The following is a 23,371-nucleotide window of genomic DNA, read 5'->3' as shown; positions in this document are numbered from 1 at the left end:
TTTTTTCACCCCCTGATTTCTGGCTACTTCATTTTTCTTTTGGTCCTGTGCCGCCTTGGAAACGTTGAGACCGCTTCTGCAAAATGGGACCCGCATGTCATCCTCTATGTACTATAAAACTTTCTTTTCTTGGATTATTTTTGGCTCCTGATATTTGGTCACTTGCCTTTTTCTTTCGATCCCCTGTAGCCTCTCAAACGGTGAGACCGCGGCTGCTAAATGGGACCCGCATGTCATCCTCTATGTACAATCAAGTTTCTTTTCTTGAATTATTTTTGGCTCCTGATATTTGGTCACTTGCCTTTTTCTTTCGATCTCATGCCACGTTTGAAACTTTGAGGAACCTCTTTGGCTCATGGGACCCGCATGTCATCCTCTATGTGCTATAAAAGTTTATTTTCTTGGATTTTTTTTCACCCTCTGATTTTTGGCTATTTCCTTTTTCTTTTGATCCCCTGCCGCCTTGGAAACGTTGAGTAAGCTGCTGACTCATGGGACCCGCATGTCATCCTCTATGTACAATCAAGTTTCTTTTCTTGAATTATTTTTGGATCCTGATATTTGGTCACTTGCCTTTTTGTTTCGATCTCATGCCACGTTTGAAACATTGAGGAACCTGCTGGCTCATGGGACCCGCATGTCATCCTCTATGTGCTATAAAATTTTATTTTCTTTATTTTTTTTCACCCTCTGATTTTTGGCTATTTCCTTTTTCTTTTGATCCCCTGCTGCCTTGGAAACGTTGGGTAAGCTGCTGACTCATGGGACCCGCATGTCATCCTCTATGTACAATCAACTTTCTTTTTCTTTTGATCTCAAGACGCATTTGAAACGTTGAGACCGCTGCTGCTAAATGGGACCCGCATGTCATCCTCTATGTACAATAAAGTTTCTTTTCTTGGATTATCTTTGGCTCCTGATATTTTGTCACTTGCCTTTTTCTTTCGATCTCATGCCGCCTTTGAAACGTTGAGTAAGCTGCTGGCTCATGGGTCCCGCATGTCATCCTCTACGAACAATAAAAGTTTTCTTTCTTGGAGTTATTTTTTACCCCTAATTTCTGGCTATTTGCCTTTTTCTTTTGATCTCATGCCCCCTTTGAAACGATGAGGACGCTGTTGGCAGGTCGGTCCCACATGTCATCCTCTATGAACATTAAAAGTTTCTCACATGGCTCCTGATATTTGGTCACTTGCCTTTTTCTTTCGATCTCATGCCACGTTTGAAACGTTGAGGAACCTGCAGGCTCATGGGACCCGCATGTCATCCTCTATGTACAATAAAACTTTTTTTCTTGGATTTTTTTGGCACCTCATATTTGGTCACTTGCCTTTTTCTTTCGATCCCCTGCCGCCTCTCAAACGGTGATACCGCTGCTCCTTAAATGGGACCCGCATGTCATTCTCTATGTACAATCAAGTTTCTTTTCTTGAATTATTTTTGGATCCTGATATTTGGTCACTTGCCTATTTCTTTCGATCTCATGCCACGTTTGAAACGTTGAGGAACGTGCTGGCTCATGGGACCCGCATGTCATCCTCTATGTACTATAAAAGTTCATTTTCTTGGTTTTTTTTCACCCTCTGATTTTTGGCTATTTCCTATTTCTTTTGATCCCCTGCCGCCTTTGAAAGTTGAGGACTCTGCTGCCTCATAGGTCCCACATGTCAGCCTATATGAACGATAAAGCTTTCCTTTCTTGGAGTTTTTTTACCCCCTAATTTCTGGCTACTTTCTTTTTCTTTTGATCTCAAGCCGCATTTGAAACGTTGGGACAGCTGCTGCAAAATGGGTCCCGCATGTCATCCTCTATGTACTATAAAATTTCTTTTCTTGGATTTTTTTCACCCTCTGATTTTTGGCTATTTCTTTTTTCTTTTGATCCCCTGCCGCCTTGGAAACGTTGACTAATCTGCTAGCTCATGGGACCCGCATGTCATCCTCTATGTCCATCAACTTTCTTTTCTTGGAGTTTTTTACCCCCTAATTTCTGGCTACTTTCTTTTTCTTTTGATCTCAAGCCGCATTTGAAACGTTGGGACCGCTGCTGCAAAATGGGACCCGCATGCAATTCTCCATGTACAATAAAAGTTGCTTTTCTTGGATTATTTTTCACCCTCATTTTTGGTCACTTGCCTTTTTCTTTTGATCCCCTACCGCCTTGGAAACGTTGAGTAAGCTGCTGACTCATGGGACCCGCATGTCATCCTCTATGTACAATCAACTTTTTTTTTCTTTTGATCTCAAGCCGCATTTGAAACGTTGAGACTGCTGCTGCTAAATGGGACCCGCATGTCATCCTCTATGCACAATAAAGTTTCTTTTCTTGGATTATCTTTGGCTCCTGATATTTTGTCACTTGCCTTTTGCTTTTGATCTCATGCCGTCTTGGAAACGTTGAGTAAGCTGCTGGCTCATGGGTCCCGCATGTCATCATCTACGAACAATAAAAGTTTCCTTTCTTGGAATTATTTTTTACCCCTAATTTTTGGCTACTTCCTTTTTCTTTTGATCCCCTGCCGCCTTTGAAACGTTGAGGATTCTGCTGGCTCATGGGTCCCACATGTCAGCCTCTATGAACAATAAACCTTTCCATTCTTGGAGTTATTTTGACCTCTAATTTCTGGCTATTTCGCCTTTTTTAAAATCCTGTGTCGCCTTGGAAACGTTGAGAATGCTGCTGCCTCATGGGTCCCGCATGTCATCCTCTCAGAACGATACATGTTTCTTTTTTTTGGATTTTTTTACCAACTGATTTTTTTTCCGATCCTCTGCCATCTTTAAAAACGTTGACGACTCTGCTGGCTCATGGGTACCCGATGTCAGCCTCCCCGTACAAGAAACATGTGATATCTTGATTATTTTGTAGACAATAAACAGTGTATTTTGCTCTGAGCTATTGCAAACGGAAAAAAATAAATCTTTACTTTTAAATAAACAAACTTATATGTTGAATCTCCTTGTTTTTTGTTTTCGCGAAGCATAGGACTTTCCTGTTTTGGAGTGGGCTCAAATTGTATGAGTCCAAAAGCGTCCAGCAGGATAGTTCGAAAGCCCAGACGGCCAGATGCAACCCAATTGAAATCTTTCTTTTCTTGGATTTTTTTGAGCCCATGATTTCTGGCTACTTCCTTTTTTTTTTGGAAACGTTGAGAACGCTGCTGCAAAATAGGACCCGCATGTCATCCTCTATGTACAATAAAAAAATTTCTTGGATTATTTTTGGCTCCTGATATTTGGTCAGTTGCATTTTTCTTTTGATCTCATGCCGTCTTTGAAACGTTCAGACCGCTGCTGCAAAATGGGACCCGCATGTCATCCTCTATGTACAATAAAAATTACTTTTCTTGGATTATTATTTTTGGCCCCTGATATTTGGTCACTCTTCTTTTTCTTTCGATCTCATGCCATGTTTGAAACGTTGAGGAACCTGCAGGCTCATGGGACCCGCATGTCATCCTCTATGTACTATAAAAGTTCATTTTCTTGGGTTTTTTTCACCCTCTGATTTTTTGCTATTTCCTTTTTCTTTTGATCCCTGCCGCCTTGGAAACGTCGAGTAAGCTGCTGCAAAATGGGACCCGCATGTCATCCTCTATGTACAATCAACTTTCTTTTCGTGGCTACTTTCTTTTTCTTTTGATCTCAACTCTCAAGACGTATTTGAAACGTTGAGACCGCTGCTGCAATATAGGACCCACATGTCATCTTCAATGTAAAATAAAAGTTTCTTTTCTTGGATTATTTTCACCCTCTGATTTTTGGCTATTTCCTTTTTTCTTTCGATCCCCTGCTGCCTTAGAAATGTTGAGGATGTTGCTGCCTCATGGGTCCCACATGTCATCCACTATGAACAATAAAAGTTTCTTTTCTTCGATTTTTTCACCCTCTGCTTTCTGGCTATTTCCTTTTTCTTTTGATCCCATGCCGCCTTGGAAACGTTGAGGATGCTGCTTCCTAATGGGACCCGCATGTCATACTCTATGTACAATAAAAGTTTCTTTTTTTGGATTATTTTTGGCTCCTGATATTTGGTGACTTGCCTTTTTCTTTCAATCTCATGCCGCCTCTCAAACGTTGAGTAAGCTGCTGGATCATGGGACCCGCATGTCATTAACTATGTACAATAAATTTTCTTTTCTTGGATTATTTTTGGCTCCTGATATTTGGTCACTTGCATTTTTCTTTCGTTCTCATGCCGTCTTTGAAACGTTCAGACCGCTGCTACAACATGGGACCCATATGTCATCCTCTATGTACAATGAAAGTTTCTTTTCTTGGATTATTTTTGGCTCCTGATATTTGGTCACTTGCCTTTTTCTTTCGATCTCATGCCGTCTTTGAAACGTTCAGACCGCTCTACAACATGGGACCCATATGTCATCCTCTATGTACATTAAAAGTTTCTTTTCTTGGATTATTTTTTTCTCCTGATATTTGGTCACTTTCCTTTTTCTTTCGATCTCATGCCGCCTCTGAAACGTGAAGTAAGGTGCTGGCTCATGGGACCCGCATGTCATCTTCTATGTACAATAAAGTTTCTTTTCTTGGATTTTTCCCCCCTGATTTTTGGTCACTTGCCTTTTTCTTTCGATCCTATGCCGCCTTTGAAATTGAGTAGGTGTTATCACCAGATTTTGGCCAAATCAGGAAGTGGGCCGTACGAGAGATGGGCTTGGAAGATCACACGTGGAAGATCTCTGAAGCAGCCTTGCACGAAGAGTTTGGGCTAGATTGCCCGTGTATCTTTAATTATAGTAGATTGCATCTTAGATTGAAAGTTAGAGTTTGTATCGTGCACGGTGGGGATTGTTCCCACGTTAGAAAGTCCCCTGGACTATAAATATGTATCTAGGGTTTATGGAATAAACAATAACCAATGTTCAACCAACCAAATCAATCTCGGCGCATCGCCAACTCCTTCGTCTCGAGGGTTTCTACCGGTAAGCAACATGCTGCCTAGATCGCATCTTGCGATCTAGGCAGCACAAGCTCCACGTTGTTCATGCGTTGCTCGTACTGAAGCCTTTTTGATGGCGAGCAGCGTAGTTATCATAGATGTGTTAGGGTTAGCATAGTTCTTCGCGTAACATGCTATCGTAGTGCAACCCTTGCATATCTAGCCGCCTTTACACCTATCTTAGGTGTAGGGGCGGCACCCCGCTTGATCATTATTTAGTAGATCTGATCCGTTACGGTTGCTCCTTGTTCTACAAGGATTAGTTTAATATCTGCAATAGTTAGGCCTTACAAAGGGTTGGAGGATCCAGCGGCACGTAGGGTGTCGTTCGTTAGTCCTAGGCAGGATGTTCCGGGGATCAACCTCGTGTTGGTTTTTAGGCCCTATCTAGGATCGGCTTACGATCACCGTGCGTGGCCGCGAGGCCCAATCCTGAGTAGGATGATCCGATTATGCGGTGAAAACCCTAAATCGTCGTAGATCTCATTAGCTTTATCTTGATCAAGCAGGACCACCATATATTCGTGCACCTCGTACGAATCATGGGTGGATCGGCTCCCTGAGCCGATTCACAGGATAACCTGAGAGCCGATCGAGGCTCGTATTTAATGTTTACGTGTATGCCATGCAGGAAACTAAGCGAGGCATCTCCATCACCTTCCTGACCAGGTATAGGTCAGGTGGCACGCCCTTGCATCAGCATCGGACGTGTGTACCAGAAGGCTTTGCGGGCCGTCGCTCGGAGGGACCTCGGCCAGCCGCAGCCCTAGGTTGTTCCTGGCTCTACGGTGTTGCCCGTCGCTGCCCGCCGGTGGGTTTTGGCAGCAACACATTCTGGCACGCCCGGTGGGACAAGCTTCTACATCAACCACATCGCCATCTACATCTGAGATGGCGGACGGCACACCAGTCACGTACGAGGATCTGACCGACGAGCTCAAGAAGAAGTATGACGAGATCAAAGTCATCCTCGAAGCCGACCTCATCGGCTCTTTCCACAGAACCCATTCACATGGCATCAGGTGGAAGGGGTTCTCGCCTAATGGTGCACTAGATGGGATCGACCTCTCTGCCCCGTCGGAAGAACGCACCAGGTCCCTGTGGCAGGAGATCAACTACTTGGTGGCGCACTCGCTACACCGCCACTCTGAGAACCTGGTCAACACGTTGGAGCGTGTCGCTCTTCGCGTGATCCAGGAGATCATGAGGCACCAGTACTCGCCGTCAGGACCAGCTCTCGGGACGCATCAAGGAGAGTTGCCACTCCAGTCCCGTCCACCGCTGCCATTTGCGTTGGCAGCACCAGAAGTGCCGACTTCACCGGCATTCGTCGTCTACAAGATCGGTGGTGACCCTAGTGACTACCAGTTCTTGCTTGAGGCGCCTAAGGAGATCCCTCACGGGTACACGTGCACGTATGTGCCAGATTGCGGTAACTGGGCGCTCACAAACCAGGCCACAACATCAGGGACTTCTGGGAAAACAGGAGGGACGTCAGCAACAGATCTTGAGAAGCAGACGTGGCTAACTAAGTACGCCACCCCGACGAACCTCCAGAGCTCAACTCCTGCAGTTGGCTCAGAGCTGGAAAAGCAAACATGGCTGGCTAAGTACGCCACCCCGGCGAATCTTCAGAGTTCAACTCCTGCAGCCAGCACAGCGGATCAGATCAGTACCATACTGAGAGATCAGTTCGGCATGGTGCCGAAAAGGAGGGCAATCGGCTATTCCAAGCCATACCCCGATGACTACGAGATGATCCCGCTACCACCTAAATATCGGCTCCCTGATTTCTCCAAATTCAGTGGATCAGATGGTTCCAGCTCCATCGAGCACGTAGGCCGATATTTGGCACAACTAGGACCGGCCTCAGTGTCGGATCAACTACGCGTGAGGCTCTTCTCACAGTCCCTCACGGGATCGGCTTTCGGGTGGTACACCTCGTTGCCACCAGACTCGATCCGGACTTGGAAGTAGTTGGAAGAACAGTTCCATATGCAGTACCATTCAGAGGCTTCCGAGTCCGGCATTGCCGATCTAGCACAATTACGTCAGAAGTGTGGAGAAACTGTGACAGAATACATCCAGCGCTTCAGGAATCTTAGGAACCGATGTTATTCGGTTCGTATAACTGAAAAGGAAGTAGTCGAGTTGGCAGTAGCGGGCCTCGCAACACCGCTCAAGGACATGGCCTCCCAAGCAGACTATCCCTCACTGGTGCACATGGTTCAGAAACTGTCGGCATATGAACAGCGCCACCCGGACCTGTACCTGGACAAATTCAAGCGTGCAGTAGTCCTGGTCGATGCAGAGAAAGACGAAGTTTCTGCGGGAGATCAAGAGGTAGCAGTGGCTGAATGGACTCGGGGAGGGACCCCCGTGTCCTGCAAATGGGTAAAGCCACCAGGCCCGCCCAGGGGGTTTGATTTTGACGTGACCAAAACTGAGCAAATCTTCGACCTCCTGCTCAAGGAGAAGCAGTTGACGATTCCCGAAGGTCTCAAATTCCCCACGGTGCAAGAGCTGAACGGAAAGCCATACTGCAAATGGCATAACTCGCTCTCCCATGCCACCAACGACTGCAGGGTATGGCGTCAGCACATCCAAGCGGCGATCGAAAAAGGGCGTCTGATTTTCAACCAGTACGCCATGAAGGTCAACACCCAGCCCTTCCCCGCCGTTAACATGGTGGAATGCACTTACCCTGAAGGTTGCCAGCCAGGATCCTCGTTCAGCATCAACATGGTTGGACCTGGGCACCACTCTGGCAAAGATGGAGACGAGGGCAGCTGCTCTCATAGCAAGGACACAGAGGAGGCCGCTCCACGTGATCGGCTCCGTCATGATGGCAAGCGCTACGTCACAGAGGGAGAAGTGAAGAACATGAGATATCAGCGACCCCTCTTTGATCACCTCCTCAACAAGTATGTGAGTCAGTATGACCGACGCCGACGATCCAGCGATGATGATGAAAGAGATCGTTTGGCTAGAGAAGCCAGAAGACATCGTCGGCACGATCACGATGAGGAGGAACACAAGCGCCGTGCCAAAGGAGAATCAAGGGAGCAAGATGACAACGACAGGCACTGGGACTGCCCCTTCTTCAGACACTGCTGGGATTCAGGAATGAGCCGATTGCCCACAATCGGCAATTGCCCAGAATGCAACCAGAAGAAGAAGGAGGCAGCCAACGTGTCTGTGTTCAGGCGCTTAGGGCCTCTCCCGCCACAAAGCAAACGCGCTGAGTCCCCTCGGTGGGCAGATCTCGAGGATTCAGAAGACGAGGGACAAGAAGAAGAAGACAGGTACCACCGGCCAAGGTGGTGCCCTGATGGACTCAGCCGTTCACAAAAGCGCAGGGTTCAGCGTTTGCGCGGTCTGGAGGAAGCCGAAAGGGTATACTTGCATACGCTAAGGAAGGCACGACCTGATCTGGCTGCGAAAGTTCAGCGAACCCTGGATGAAGAGGGTCGTCCACGAAAAATGGAGTGGCGCCCCAAGCAAAGGAAAGCCGATAATGAAACATCGGCTGGCACAAACATGGTGTTCATCCTCCCTTCGGAGTTCAGTGCTCCAGGATTAGACGAGGCACCTGTGGCACAACTTGACTGCGGCCCATGGCCGGTTATCTTTGAGAAGCCACGAGAAAGAAGCTACAGACATCTGAAGGCCCTGTACTTGCGAGGTTATATCGATGGGAGGCCTGTAAATAAGATGCTGGTGGACACCGGAGCGGCAGTCAACATCATGCCGTACTCTATGCTACGTCGGCTAGGACGCTCTAGCTCAGATCTAATCAAGACCAACGTGACATTGAGCGATTTCAACGGCCAAGCGTCTGACGCACAAGGTGTTCTGAACGTGGATCTGACCATAGGAAGGAAAACTATCCCTACAACGTTCTTCATCGTTGATAGCACGAGCACTTATGCTGTTCTGCTAGGAAGAGATTGGATCCACGCCAACTGCTGCATTCCCTCCACGATGCACCAATGCATAATACAGTGGGATGGAGATGAGGTAGAGGTCGTCCAGGCCGATGACTCAGCCGAAATTTCAACGGCTGGAATGAACACATGGGAAGCAGCAGGCCAAGAACCCCTCTCAGGTATCAATTTGGATGACTGCGAGCGCATCGACGTGACGAAGGGAAGGGTTAAGCTGGTTTTATCCACTGGCCTGACCATGTAGCTGAAGCAAAGCAATGAGAAAACGTGACGAGGCTGATCCTTGTGATCGGCCCCAAAAATTATGAAGGAGCATTACAGAACCTTCAGTCAGCGCTTCAATCGATATGGAGGCCGATTCCAGCAATCGGCCAAAATTATCTTCACCACATGTTCTGCTTATGTTCAACATCGATCTACTGGGCAGCGGTCACGTCGGCGGATGAAAGTCAACACGAATCCTCACGGAGCCGACGTGCAAGTACAGTGCCCTGACTAACCACAAAGCCGATATCTGCAGTCACCTGGCAGATTCGGCTCGGGGGGCATATAGTCAGATGAACATGTGCAGATAAACATGTGTAAACATGTGTGCAGTGAAACACTGGGAGCCGATTAGGAAAAATCGGCCAGTAAAAAAAATTTTTACAGCCGATGCAAGGGCATCGACTTTAGAACTGAGAAGCGAAGCCGATGCGCAGCCATCGACTCTAGTACAGTTACACAAGACCAAGACCTACTGGCTATGTGCTCATAGTTCACATCAACATCGACGTCCAGTGGAAGAAAGCTGATCAATGACCTGTGCATCCTCGCCGGTATTCTCGCCTTGATTAAGGCTCGGGGGGCAGCTAACTTGGCAGATGTTCTGTTTTGGGAGCCGATTGGAGTCGCATCGACTGACCCTGCATCGTGATCTTCTCTGAAAGCGGTTCAGGTGTGGCAAAAGAAAACTGCTGAAGCTACGGAGAGGAATCAGAAAAGGAGGCCGACCGTCCTGTTGCTGCAAGAATAGGAAAGGGACTGGATTCTCAAAATGGCCGATGAGTAGTCATCGGCTAAGGGATTGCGAAAATTATGGTCAGATATCAAATCGCAGCCTGAATTTGAGAAGTGCTTGACTGACGGTCTAATCGACATGTGAGTCCGGCTTCGCGGGCGTCCAAAGGAAAAGGAATCCGATACGTTGCTATCGGTCTTGGCATGACAGGCGGAGGAATGAAATTGGATTAATTGAAAGAACAATTTTCATTAATTCAATGGAGCGGCTTTACAAGAAAGAGCCGATGGCTCTCAAAAGAAGGATCTAGTGCCTAGTGCACTGCTACTACTAGTCCTACTCTACTAGTCGTCGCTGTCCTCATCGTCGCCGTCGTCGATGTCGTCGGCGCTGCTCCCAGGAAGCTCCTCGTCACTGCTACCCCAGCCTTTGGCCGGAGCTTCGTCTTCCTCGTCATCATCATCATCCTCGTTGTCCGCCCAGGAGCGGAAGCGCTTGGTCGGCGGATACCCGATGGAGGAGGAGGATTCATCCTCCTCCTCTTCCTCCTCGTCATCATCATCGTCCTCACTGTCCGCCCAAGCGCGGAATCGCTTGGCCGGCAGAAGCTTAGTGGGGGAAGGGGGGCTGCCCTCCTCTTTTTCTTCCTCTTCCTCTACTTCTTCCCCCTTCCCGTCGGGGGAGGTGGGTTTCGCCCAAGGGTGGAGGTCGTCTTCACTTTCGCTTATCAGCTCCCCATCGATGAGGAACTTGAGGTCCTCTTCCCCATCGGTCAGAGGCAGGTTGCCCTCTGGCGCGTGGTCGGAGTTCCACTCCGGCTCGCTCGAAGAGAAGGACTGGAGGGAGAGGCCGAAGGAGACGGAGGAAGAGGAAGGCATCGCTACAGAGGAAGAGGGTTTTTTGGTGCCGATGGCTGGAACAGTGGAAGGGGATGAAGAGGGCTAATCAATCGGCACGGTTAAATAATGAGAAGCCTGGTGAAATTTAATGCCATTGCAGTTTCCAAGGAAGTGATGCCAAAGCTATCAAATTTTGCAGAGAAGCTGGAAAGACAGGGCATCATGATGAAGAATACTGCGATAGGTCTGCTCTGCCACGACATGACCCTTCGAAGGAAAAACAGAGTGGTTTTGAAATTATCATTGCCAAAACCAGGGGGGCATGTGTTATCACCAGATTTTGGCCAAATTAGGAAGTGGGCCGTACGAGAGATGGGCTTGGAAGATCACACGTGGAAGATCTCTGAAGCGGCCTTGCACGAAGAGTTTGGGCTAGATTGCCCGTGTATCTTTAATTATAGTAGATTGCATCTTAGATTGAAAGTTAGAGTTTGTATCGTGCACGGTGGGGATTGTTCCCACGTTAGAAAGTCCCCTGGACTATAAATATGTATCTAGGGTTTATGGAATAAACAACAACCAACGTTCAACCAACCAAATCAATCTCGGCGCATCGCCAACTCCTTCGTCTCGAGGGTTTCTACCGGTAAGCAACATGCTGCCTAGATCGCATCTTGCGATCTAGGCAGCACAAGCTCCACGTTGTTCATGCGTTGCTCGTACTGAAGCCTTTTTGATGGCGAGCAACGTAGTTATCATAGATGTGTTAGGGTTAGCATAGTTCTTCGCGTAACATGCTATCGTAGTGCAACCCTTGCATATCTAGCCGCCTTTACACCTATCTTAGGTGTAGGGGCGGCACCCCGCTTGATCATTATTTAGTAGATCTGATCTGTTACGGTTGCTCCTTGTTCTACAAGGATTAGTTTAATATCTGCAATAGTTAGGCCTTACAAAGGGTTGGAGGATCCAGCGGCATGTAGGGTGTTGTTCGTTAGTCCTAGGCAGGATGTTCCGGGGATCAACCTCGTGTTGGTTTTTAGGCCCTATCTAGGATCGGCTTACGATCACCGTGCGTGGCCGCGAGGCCCAATCCTGAGTAGGATGATCCGATTATGCGGTGAAAACCCTAAATCGTCGTAGATCTCATTAGCTTTATCTTGATCAAGCAGGACCACCATATATTCGTGCACCTCGTACGAATCATGGGTGGATCGGCTCCCTGAGCCGATTCACAGGATAACCTGAGAGCCGATCGAGGCTCGTATTTAATGTTTACGTGTATGCCATGCAGGAAACTAAGCGAGGCATCTCCATCACCTTCCCCGACTGTATAGGTCAGGTGGCACGCCCTTGCATCAGCATCGGACGTGTGTACCAGAAGGCTTTGCGGGCCGTCGCTCGGAGGGACCTCGGCTAGCCGCAGCCCTAGGTTGTTCCCGGCTCTACGGTGTTGCCCGTCGCTGCCCGCCGGTGGTTTTGGCAGCAACAGTAGGCTGCTGGCTCATGGGTCCCACAGGTCAGCCTCTATGAACAATAAACCTTTCCTTTGTTGGATTTATTTTTTACCCCTAATTTCTGGCTATTTGCCTTTTTGTTTTGATCCCCTGGGGCCTTTAAAACGATGAGGACGATGCTAGCAGGTCGGTCCCACATGTCTTCTTCTATGAATAATAAAAGTTTCCTTTGTTGGATTTACTTTCGACCCCTAATTTCTGGCTATTTGCCTTTTTTTTCTTTTGATCCTCTGCCTACTTTGAAATGATGAGGATGCTGCTGGCAGATCTGTCCCACATGTCAGCCACTCTGAGCTATAAATGATTCCTTTCTATGATTTATTTTTGACCCCTATTTTCGAGATACCTGCCTTTTTTTTTTGGATCTCCTACCGCCTTTGAAATGTTGAGGATGCTGCTGGCTCATGGGTCCCACAAGGCATCCTCTTTGGACGATAAACCTTCGTTTCTTGTTAATGACAGGTTTTTCTGTATTATTTTTGCAGTCTAATACAAGCTCTTTCGCTCCAAGATCTTGCAAGTTAATAGAATAAATCATGGAATTATTAGGATATGTTTTAAATTTCAAATCCACTTTATGAATTTTTTAAAAATACCGTGATCCGTGTGGGTATGGAGCGATCAAGGATTTTATATTGGCCATGAGCAGTTTCAAAAATTGCAACCGGATAATTCTAAATAAATAAAAACAACTTTTATGCAGAATCTCCGTGTTTTTGTTTTTTGCCATCATAGGATCTATGGTTCATTAGAAAAGGGCCGAAATTGCATGAGCAGAAAAGCCCATTTCTAGTTATTGGGCTTCGACAGCCTGAGCAAGTAGGCCTATAGCAAATACCATGTAGATGGCCGTTGGAACCCAAAAGTATTTGTTGCCTAGACTTAGATGCCAAACTCAGGCACTCAGCCTTATTGACATGAACCTTGCTATGCACACGACAATTTCAGTCCGATCCGTGTACGCAACACAAGATCAAACCCAAGGTGTGAGGAAGCAGGTGGCAGCACACCTCCAGATGCTCAATCGTACACATATCATATAGGAGTTGTCGTATGTACATTAGTTCCGTATTGACATGTTTGTTTCTTTGGTTAACATGTGGGGTCCGCACAGTCACCTAGGTCGCACATCAACTTCTTTGCTCATAGTTGATGCATGTTTAGTGGCCTGCAGCAAGAATCGCTGCCCCTAGGGATGTACTTTACCCTTTAGCGGCGAAAAAAATAGGAATGGTCCTCTCATGACTATGATCAACAAGAGGTGGCTATATTATAAAGGACGTACACACATTGTAATTATAGTGCTAAAATAAAGTCAATCCTAAAACAGCCATGCATGGGTTATAATATGAAGGCAACACGAAATACAAAAGCAGGGCAGTGTTCAAATAAACTGATTCAAACTAGTACATACTAAAAACAGTGTACTACTTCTCAACACTTCAAGCATAATAAAAAAGTGTGTCAGTGTTTTTTTAAAGGTAACACCGAACGGGCAATGTTTAAAGCAGGCTTAAACCACATAGCCGCTTGTCGGACACTACCCCAACTATCTCTGGGAAGGCTGATAACTCCCACAGTCTCACCTTCATCTGGCTGGAGGTTGCAGCGCAAAATTTTAGGGTATTGATTATGAAGATACTTCCGGTATGCTGTGTAGACGCAGTTTTTCCTCATGAATGGAACCAATGTGCCATCTGGAGCTTTGGATTCACGCTTCTTCAGGTTGGCAATGATCGGGTAATTGAGTCCGAGGAACAGAGAGTGGTCGCCGAGGCTGTTAACCTGCCTCCAATGAAAGTCCCCTGCACGTGCTGCAACGAACAGAGATATGGGATCCTGCTCAAAGACGTAGGTGGCAACAGGAGGATACTGCCGTAGCTGAAGCCCATTAGCAGCATAGGGAATGTCAGGAGGTACTTCAGCATTGGCAATCCCAATGTTGTTTACTGTAAGGATGATCATCAATCGCTTGCCATCGCCAGTTGGAGCGAGGAACCACGCGTCTGCCGATCATCCACCACCGGTGGCGGGATTACGAACATGGACATCGGGTTTTCTGCAATATTAGAAATGGAGACGAATAGGGTGTTACTGGCAACCATATTCAAACAGCAGCACTGTTCATCGTTCATGCTCACAGTATAAATACGACTATGTAAGCTAAGGACGTTGGTCATTCATGTGTTCAAATCGAGTGTCCAATATATCAGTTATACTGCATGCATCCCACGAAACTAGTCTTAACTTCGCTAAAACTAGACACTAGTTTTGGCATACACATTTATATACTACCTCTGTCCCACCGAAAGTGTCTGAGATTTGTCCAAATTCAGATGTATCTAGACTGTGAAAGCATATAGATACATTCAAATTTTGACAAATATATCATCTTAAGTTTAAGTCCTGTGTTGTAGTTAATTCCCTTTGTCTTAAGTGATCCAACGGTGTATATGATTAGATATTTGTATACAATATAGGAGTACAGACAATCTACCAGTTGGTCCAGTTTTAAACTGAGTATAGAGCTTCAATCATGACCCTTGGAGTGCTAAATCTAACGGTGCACAACAGCAGGATTCTCTGTGAAGAGTGCACATAGCTAACTCTACAATATTTTAGAACCATCACGTGAGCCTTGGGTCTACCCCAAAAAATGACCAAATATCTGAAACCCCTGAATCATAGGAATAACCCCGTTCAAAGAAATCGCTATTCAGCACTGCTACATGGATCAATGGAAGGTTCTTACGGTCTCAACTCTCAAGGAAACATCAAAGGAAAAGGTAGATAAGAAACGAGTGAGTGTTAGATGTACACATATTTTTAATTTTTTATTTGTTCCCTTGGTTTGCCGACTGATGGGAAGAAACATCATTTTTTGTAGGACCACTCTTGTTTTCGTATTTTATATATGCATTGTTGGCAATATTTTCTTTCGAAAACCATGAATATAGCTCGAGCTACATGTAGCATGGTTTTTGAAAATTTTGAGAGCTGCATTTTGAAGTTCCAAAGAAAACGGAGATTAAATACGGGTGTCAACAATGTTGTGTTCTACCAACATTCAAATGTCCAAATCAAAATATCTTATATTTAAGGTTTTGCAACAACAAAAAAATCTGATATATATTTTCCAACATTTTGTAACTTCAAAATCTATCAGATTCTGTCATTTTTGTGCGGCCCGAATATAGGGTATCTCAATTTCAGATTTTACACTCTGGTAGAATAATACATTCTCTACATATATATTTTTTAGATTTTTTATATATTCTTTCAAAACTTGCGAAAGGCATGCTATAAATATTCTTTTGATTATCAAACAGAATCTTTAATGGTTTGACGTGCATACATACCAGTAATATAAAAATATAAAAGTTCTCGCCTTGTACACATTTTGTTGATTTTTTGGAATGAATACAACATTCAATTTGGTAGACAGAGTACTAAACATTTCATGGGAAACTTAAAGCAGCTTGCCAAACAAAGGCTAATAGAAAAAAATAGAGGTATGATAGGCATAACATCCACGATGGGGTTGAAATATGCATAAGCTTCGGGCAATTTGGCAAAGAAAAATCTAGCCGGATAAAGAACAGAATTATAAAAGGTACAGGTTAAACTAAGTAAATTAGGCATAACAAGTATTTCATTCTTATTTAGTAAATAATTGGATTTTGATTGAGTTACTTTTCTAAGGGAAAAAGGAGAAGGCAGATATTCAAGACACTTTTGGTGGGACGGAGGGAGTAAATCAAAAGTAAGAAATAGTTATAACATGTTTCATGAGATGGAGTACTAAATAACGACCATATGCATCTCTTCGATGCAGAGGCCGGGGTACCTCGCCCTCTATTTCGAGCCAAAATCAACTAGTTATATGAAACAATGGGTGTAAAAGTTAATCAAGAAGGGTGCCTTCATTGTGCTACGTTAACATTTGAGATACTTGTTAATTACATCCATATTCTGCAGTGAATAGAGTTACTAATTCAGGATTGCATTCACATACGGAGTATACTATGTTTGCTGATGACTGATTAGTACTAATTCGTTGCAAGCAACGGTTCATTCATATTCTGATAAAGGATGTGATCGTTAAGCCATATACTTATGAAAGTCCTTATGCATCTCTCTGATGCAGATGGCGGGGGTCTCTCGTCCTCCTTTTGGAGCAAAAATCAATTAGTTATATATGAAACAATGGGTGTAAAAGGTTATCAAAAACGGTGCCTTCATAGTGCTACCTTATCTTTTGAGATACTGGTTAATTACATCCATATTCTGCAGTGGCGTAGAATTACTAATTCAGGAATGCAATCACATACTGAGCATACTATGTTTGTTGGTGACTAATTAGTACTAATTCATTGCAAGCAACGGTTCATTCATATTCAGCAAAAGGCGGTGTGATCATTAAGTCATTTATGAAAGGTAAAATATAAACAAGGTAGTTCATGAATAACTTCATTGATTAAGGCAGTGTATCATGCAATGCAACATAAGGACTGAAAAAATACCATTTGGGGTGTCCCAGCAGTACGTCCAGCCCCTAATTTCGTCCACCGCAAAAACTTGGCCACCGAGTTCAATGGCATCACAGAACGCCGGCACAATTTGTTCAGGTGTAGGGTTCTTCAGCATTCTCCAGTCGCCACCCCCTTCAAGGTAGAAAATCCTTTTGTCGAACAAGGCGATGAGCTTGTAATCTGCGTACCTCCCACCTTTTGTGGGCACTTGGCAGATTACAATCTTCAACAAATTAATTGCTCGACTCCAGCAAAGATAGTATAACCAATCTTTAGTAGCAGGTTGATATGTAACACCATGAACAATCTTCGCATCAGGTGGGGATGGAAGGGGGATATGTCGCTCGGTGTAGACGTTCACAAGGCACCACTGGCACCCACGATGATCGGCGGCGGCGATCCAGTCGCCGTTCGCGCCAAGCCATTTTCTGTCGTGCGTGAACGGCAGGGTGATAGAACGGCGAGGATGGTCGAGGGGCACTAGGTCGTACGCGGTAACATGCGGACGAGATGATGTCGCCACGAACCAGTGTTCATCGAACCAATAAGAAGGCGGAGGCATCAGCAGGCAGGGTTCATCCCAATGGTGCATCTTACCTTCATCATTGCTGATCTGGTTGTAGAGCTCCCTGGAACATGCGGCAAGTCGGACTGTGTAGGTAACGTCCAGATGCGCAGCGATGAGGTCGATGTTGTCGCCGGTGAGAGCCTCCAAGTGGCCGTCCCCGCCGCCCCGGCAAAGCCTTGAATATTCCATCACGTGAAGATGGATTTAGGTGGATGGCGGATGCAACTGCGCTTGGGGTTTTCGGAGGAGAGGGCGAGCGCTATGGAAGGAACGATGCGCGCCGCGGCCGGCTGGGGTGAGGAGAGAAAGGTATAGTACTAGTGATGCGGCGTGGTGGGGATCGAGATCCTGCACGTGCGCGTGATTCTGGGAGGGTGAAGGAAAAGATGATAGACATGCAAGGGGCAAAACCTAGGCAGTACTCTAGGCTGCTGCTGCGACTGGGCGCCGATTTGACAGTTGGTAGATGGTAGACTAGCACGCCACCCATCTATAAATTTGCGACGACTTTTGGTGCAGTGATGTCTCGTCACATCAGCTTGAGCAGAAAGGTTTTTTTTTACAGTTTCCAATACGATATATTTAGCGCGCCGATAATCGTATTACTCTATGCCAGAGACACGTACCTTAACACGTGGGCAGCATGCAACCGCGCGAGCACCAAAATGAAATTAGAGATGTTTTAGAGCAGAACTTCATTTTCAATGCATTCCTAGCTTGGTTTGGAAACCAAACGGAGCTTCAGCGACTTGATGCTTCCAAGTCTCATTGTGACTAGGTGCCACTATCTACCATCCATTCATGATCCAACGTTCCAAACTATCTGTTATTTCGAAGCTAAAAAAGAAAAACTATTCAGAAAATTTTGAAAAAAATCCAGTAATATGTAGATGCCTTGTTTTAAAATCTACAGTATGAATATTCCATCACATTCGGACGACTAGCTTGTGATTAAATAGCTTCTTACGTATTCGAGCACTAGTTTAAACTAAATATATATTTGCTCACAAACCTATGATTCAAATCGAATGAAACTCCACCAAAATATAAATCGAAATATGCATGATTTACTGCAATGTTGAGCGGATAATTCAATCCCACGAAAAGACAATATGCTCCAAGACCAGTAATCTCTTCCCTAGCTTATCTGAACATACTGACAGTGTCCTTAGAGAACATCTTGCAGCCTCAGTAAAGCCTCAGGTATGAACAAGAAGCATTTCCATTTACAGATCACGCTAAGAACCTCAACCCAGGATCATCCTCATAGCCTATATCATCAAGGTTGCCCTCCAAAATGCTTATGTTTTTGGAAAGTTTTCTTGACGTTAGGGAAGATTCTGAAGGGCTTAGCTTCGCTACAATAGCAACAAATGGAAAATTTTCGCCACTAAAAAGAGTATCCCGCCATTTTAATATACACTTATTAGTAGTTGATCAATTGTGCATTGCAAAACACAAAGTTCAAATCAAATGTGTAACATACCAACAGAAAGTTAACTCGCAGTTTTACGAGCACATGGCGATATTAAGGTGATGAAGCAATATAAACATCAAAAGAAGAGGCAGAACAAGATCTCCTACTCAGGGGAACTCTTGCTGGACGCCGAGATATAGGTCGCTAGCTGTGCACGGAGATCCTCCTTCTCCTTGATAATCGCCTTAAGGACGGCGGTTTGTCCGCGCATTAGCACCCTCGAGATCTGCTCTTGAGCTTTAATTTCAACCTCTGTTCCATGAGATACTTGATGAGGTTGCTTCCAGTATCCATCCATGTGACGCTCTTGTTGTTCAGTTCCACCCAGTAGGCGTTCTGCTGCTTAAGCATGTCGACGTATCGCGCAAGATAAAAGGAGATCTCCTTCTCCAACGCCAAAACTCTGTGAAGACGATCACACTCCAGGGTGAGGGAGTGTTCATTCTCCAGCTGGCTGCCTATGTGGGCCTTGTTCTCCTCCTTTTGCTACAACAATCATTGTATGAAAAAAAAAGAAATCAACCCATTCATATATGAGTATTAATTACCCGCAAACAATAGGAGTACTAATTTCTAGCATGGATATTGATAAAGGAATGGACAACACTCGGACGCTCCAAAAATACAACAGGGTTCATCAACACATAATTAATCGGAAAGCAGTGATTACATAAACTATAAAAAAACAAGTGGACAGAGGCATACAGCCTACCTGGCTTGGCCGGGAAACGGGGCCGAACTTAGCTTCGGACGGCCGGACTTGGGGCGCCACCGTCGTTGTGGTTACCGGGGAGACATTTGAACCGCCGGCCCTGTGAGATGTAAATAAATGTAAAAATGGTTAGAAAATAAGAATCAACTGAAGGACACCACGCTAGAATCTTACCCGGACGAACCATAGACCTAGATGGTGGTGATTGCATCATCATCATTCCTCAATGTGACGCTACGGTTATGCGGTTCCACACAAACGCGGTTCTGCTCATTAAGCTGTCAAGCTCGGCAAGAAAGGTATTGATGCCTTGCTGAAGATAAAGGCAGATCTTGTTCTCGGACGCCAAATCTACGTGAACATGCTCAAACTCCGGGGTGAGGGAGAGTTCATTCCCCAGCTGGCTGCCTATGTGGGCCATGTTCACCTCCATTTGCTGGCACGATCATTGTATGGAAAAAAAGAATCCAACCAATTCATATATGAGTAATTGCACGCAAAAAATAGGAGTACTACTAATTTCTAGCACAGATCTTGATACAGGAATGGACATCACTTGGATGCTCCACAAATAGCACAGTGTCCATCAACACATAATTAAAAGGAAAGCCGTGATTACATAAACTACTCCATCCGATCCCTTTTAGTACTCCGTAGTAGTAGTTAACACGGATTTAGTAAAGTTGTATTCTCCCTCTGATCCCTTTTAGTTGACTCGGATTTAGTACAAAGTTGTACTAGTACTAAATTTGAGTCAAATAAAATGGATCGGAGGGAGTACTAAATCTGAGTCTATTAAAATGGATTGGAGGGAGTATAAAAAAAACAAGCTGGGAGTATACGGATAGAGATCAGGTGACATGCACCTTTTGCATGTCACCTGGTGACATGCGGCCTAAATCCAAATTTAAACATTGCGAAAAAATCTGAAAAAAATCATGCATGTTCACAGCACATATTAAGATAACCCCTAAAAATTTCTGATCAAAATTCGAAACACACATCGTGAAGCAAAAAAGAGAAATCTGTCATGAATAGTTCTCGAATTCAAATCTGAGTTTCTCTGTAGACTATTCACATCCGAGTTTCTCTTTTTTGTTTCTTGATGTATGTTTCGAATTTTGATCTGAAATTTTTAGGGGTCGCGTTAATATGTGCTGTGAACATGCATGATTTTTTTCAAATTTTTTCGCAATATTTAAATTTGGATTTAGGCCGCATGTCACCAGGTGACATGCAAAAGGTGCATGTCACCTGATCTCTATCCGGAGTATACAGCCTACCTGGCTTGGCCGTGAAACGGGGCCGAACTCAGCTTCCGACGACCGGACTTGGGGCGCCACCGTCGTGGTGGTTACCGGGGAGACGTTTGAACCGCCGGCCCTGTGAGATGTAAATAAATGGAAAAAACAGTTAGAAAATAAGAATGAACTGGAGGACACGCCGCTAGAAACCTACCCGGACGAACCCTCGCCCACTAGCTTGCTCTCCATCAAATAGAGGATAGACTGCTCTGCGAGAATGCTCAGGCGATCATAAGTGGCCATACAACGACGCGCTAGCTAGCTAGATGTCAAGTTTTTCTCGGCGGTCCTAGTCCTCATCGTCTTCCCTAGGATATCCTGCCGCCGGGCCGCCCGGCTCAATGGAGCCATGGCTTGTGAGGTACTTTACTAGTTAGGGTGGAGGGCTGGTGAAGGCTAGTTACTAGCTACCAGGACAACAGAAAGAGAAGAAGGGTGGAGCGTGGAGGGCTGGTCAAGGCTAAATCTTACATACACCCAGAAAAGACCATCGTGCCCTCGTGAGGCTTCTGAGCAATTATAGAGACGTGTGTTCTCAAATGGGCAAGATAGGGTACCTTCCCGAGGAAGCATCTAGCACCCAAGCCGATGGACTGCGCGTTGAACAATGGTTACAGTATGTGTAAAAAGAAAAGATAACAAGGGAAATGCACGGGGGTCCGTAGGTGCATTTAATCGGACATGGAATTCCATATTTTATTACACCATAGAGTATGTGAACATAAACACAGAATACAATCAAGCGCTTAGTGTTTACATAAAGGGCCCTAACTGAAGATAGGAAATGCAAGCAAGTCCCTCTCCGCCAAATAAGATCATATATCGTCGTTAGGGCCGCCCTGGTGAATCCTCTGAATGAAAAAAGTCCATAGTTGGCAACCTAAACCCGCCGCTCTAGTCCGAATAGGAACTTCCGTCCGATGAGAACCTTTTGACAACAAAAATTAATTAATTCAGTATTGCATAAACCGCAATTTCAATTAGATAAACACGAAGATTAAGATAGGCGCATGTATCACCTGTCGATGCGAATCCAGATAGTCAGCTCCGTGCACGGTTGAAACCATTGCAACGACCACTCTAGTTCCGATGCTTTGGCGGCGCCCGGCGTGGTCGTGCTGTTCGCCAGAATAGTGGCCGTATGGTTGGGGCGCATTAAAACAATCTCAGAGCGATTAGGTGATGGCTTGCCGTGCGACGACATACTCACCTTGTACTCCAGCCACACGCACGCCGTCGACCTAACACACTCAACGGATAGGCTGGCCAGCACGCATCCATTCTCCGGATGGACTTGCGTATATGTGTGCCAGACGAACACGGTACCATCGTTCCCGTAGAAGATGACCGGACGTCTTGGCTCTGGCGGTGCCAGCACCGGGATGATGAACGCCATCGCGGTGCCGTACGGGATCATGTCCACACAAATCGAATGGATTTCTCTGAGGTGGGCGATGAGCGCTGCTGGTGACACGCGTACACCACGCGACCGTTGGGAACCCCAAGTGGAAGGTGTGATGCGTACAGCATTAAGTTTCCCTCAGTTAGAAACCAAGGTTTATCGAACCAGTAGGAGTCAAGAAGCACGTTGAAGGTTGATGGCGGCGAGATGTAGTGCGGCGCAACACCAGGGATTCCGGCGCCAACGTGGAACCTGCACAACACAAACCAAGTACTTTGCCCCAACGAAACAGTGAGGTTGTCAATCTCACCGGCTTGCTGTAACAAAGGATTAGATGTATAGTGTGGATGATGATTGTTTGCAGAAAACAGTAGAACAAGTATTGCAGTAGATTGTATTTCAGTAAAGAGAACTGGACCGGGGTCCACAGTTCACTAGAGGTGTCTCTCCCATAAGATAAATAGCATGTTGGGTGAACAAATTACAGTTGGGCAATTGACAAATAAAGAGGGCATGACCATGCACATACATATTATGATGAGTATAGTGAGATTTAATTGGGCATTACGACAAAGTACATAGACCGCTATCCAACATGCATCTATGCCTAAAAAGTCCACCTTCAGGTTATCATCCGAACCCCTTCCAGTATTAAGTTGCTAACAACAGACAATTGCATTAAGTATTGCGCGTAATGTAATCAGTGACTACATCCTCGAACATAGCACCAATGTTTTATCCCTAGTGGCAACAGCACATCCATAACCTTAGAGATTTCTGTCACTTCCCCAGATTCACGGAGGCATGAACCCACTATCGAGCATAAATACCCCCTCTTGGAGTTACTAGCAAAAACTTGGCCAGAGCCTCTACTAATAACGGAGAGCATGCAAGATCATAAACAACACTTAGATATAAATTGATAATCAACATAACATAGTATTCTCTATTCATCGGATCCCAACAAACACAACATATAGAATTACAGATAGATGATCTTGATCATGTTCGGCAGCTCACAAGACCCGACAATTAAGCACAATGAGGAGAAGACAACCATCTAGCTACTGCTATGGACCCATAGTCCAGGGGTAGACTACTCACACATCACTC

Source organism: Lolium perenne, chromosome 3 (genome assembly GCF_019359855.2).
Source record: "Lolium perenne isolate Kyuss_39 chromosome 3, Kyuss_2.0, whole genome shotgun sequence".
Classification (NCBI taxonomy): Eukaryota; Viridiplantae; Streptophyta; class Magnoliopsida; order Poales; family Poaceae; genus Lolium; species Lolium perenne.
Note: the sequence above shows the minus strand (reverse complement) of the source record.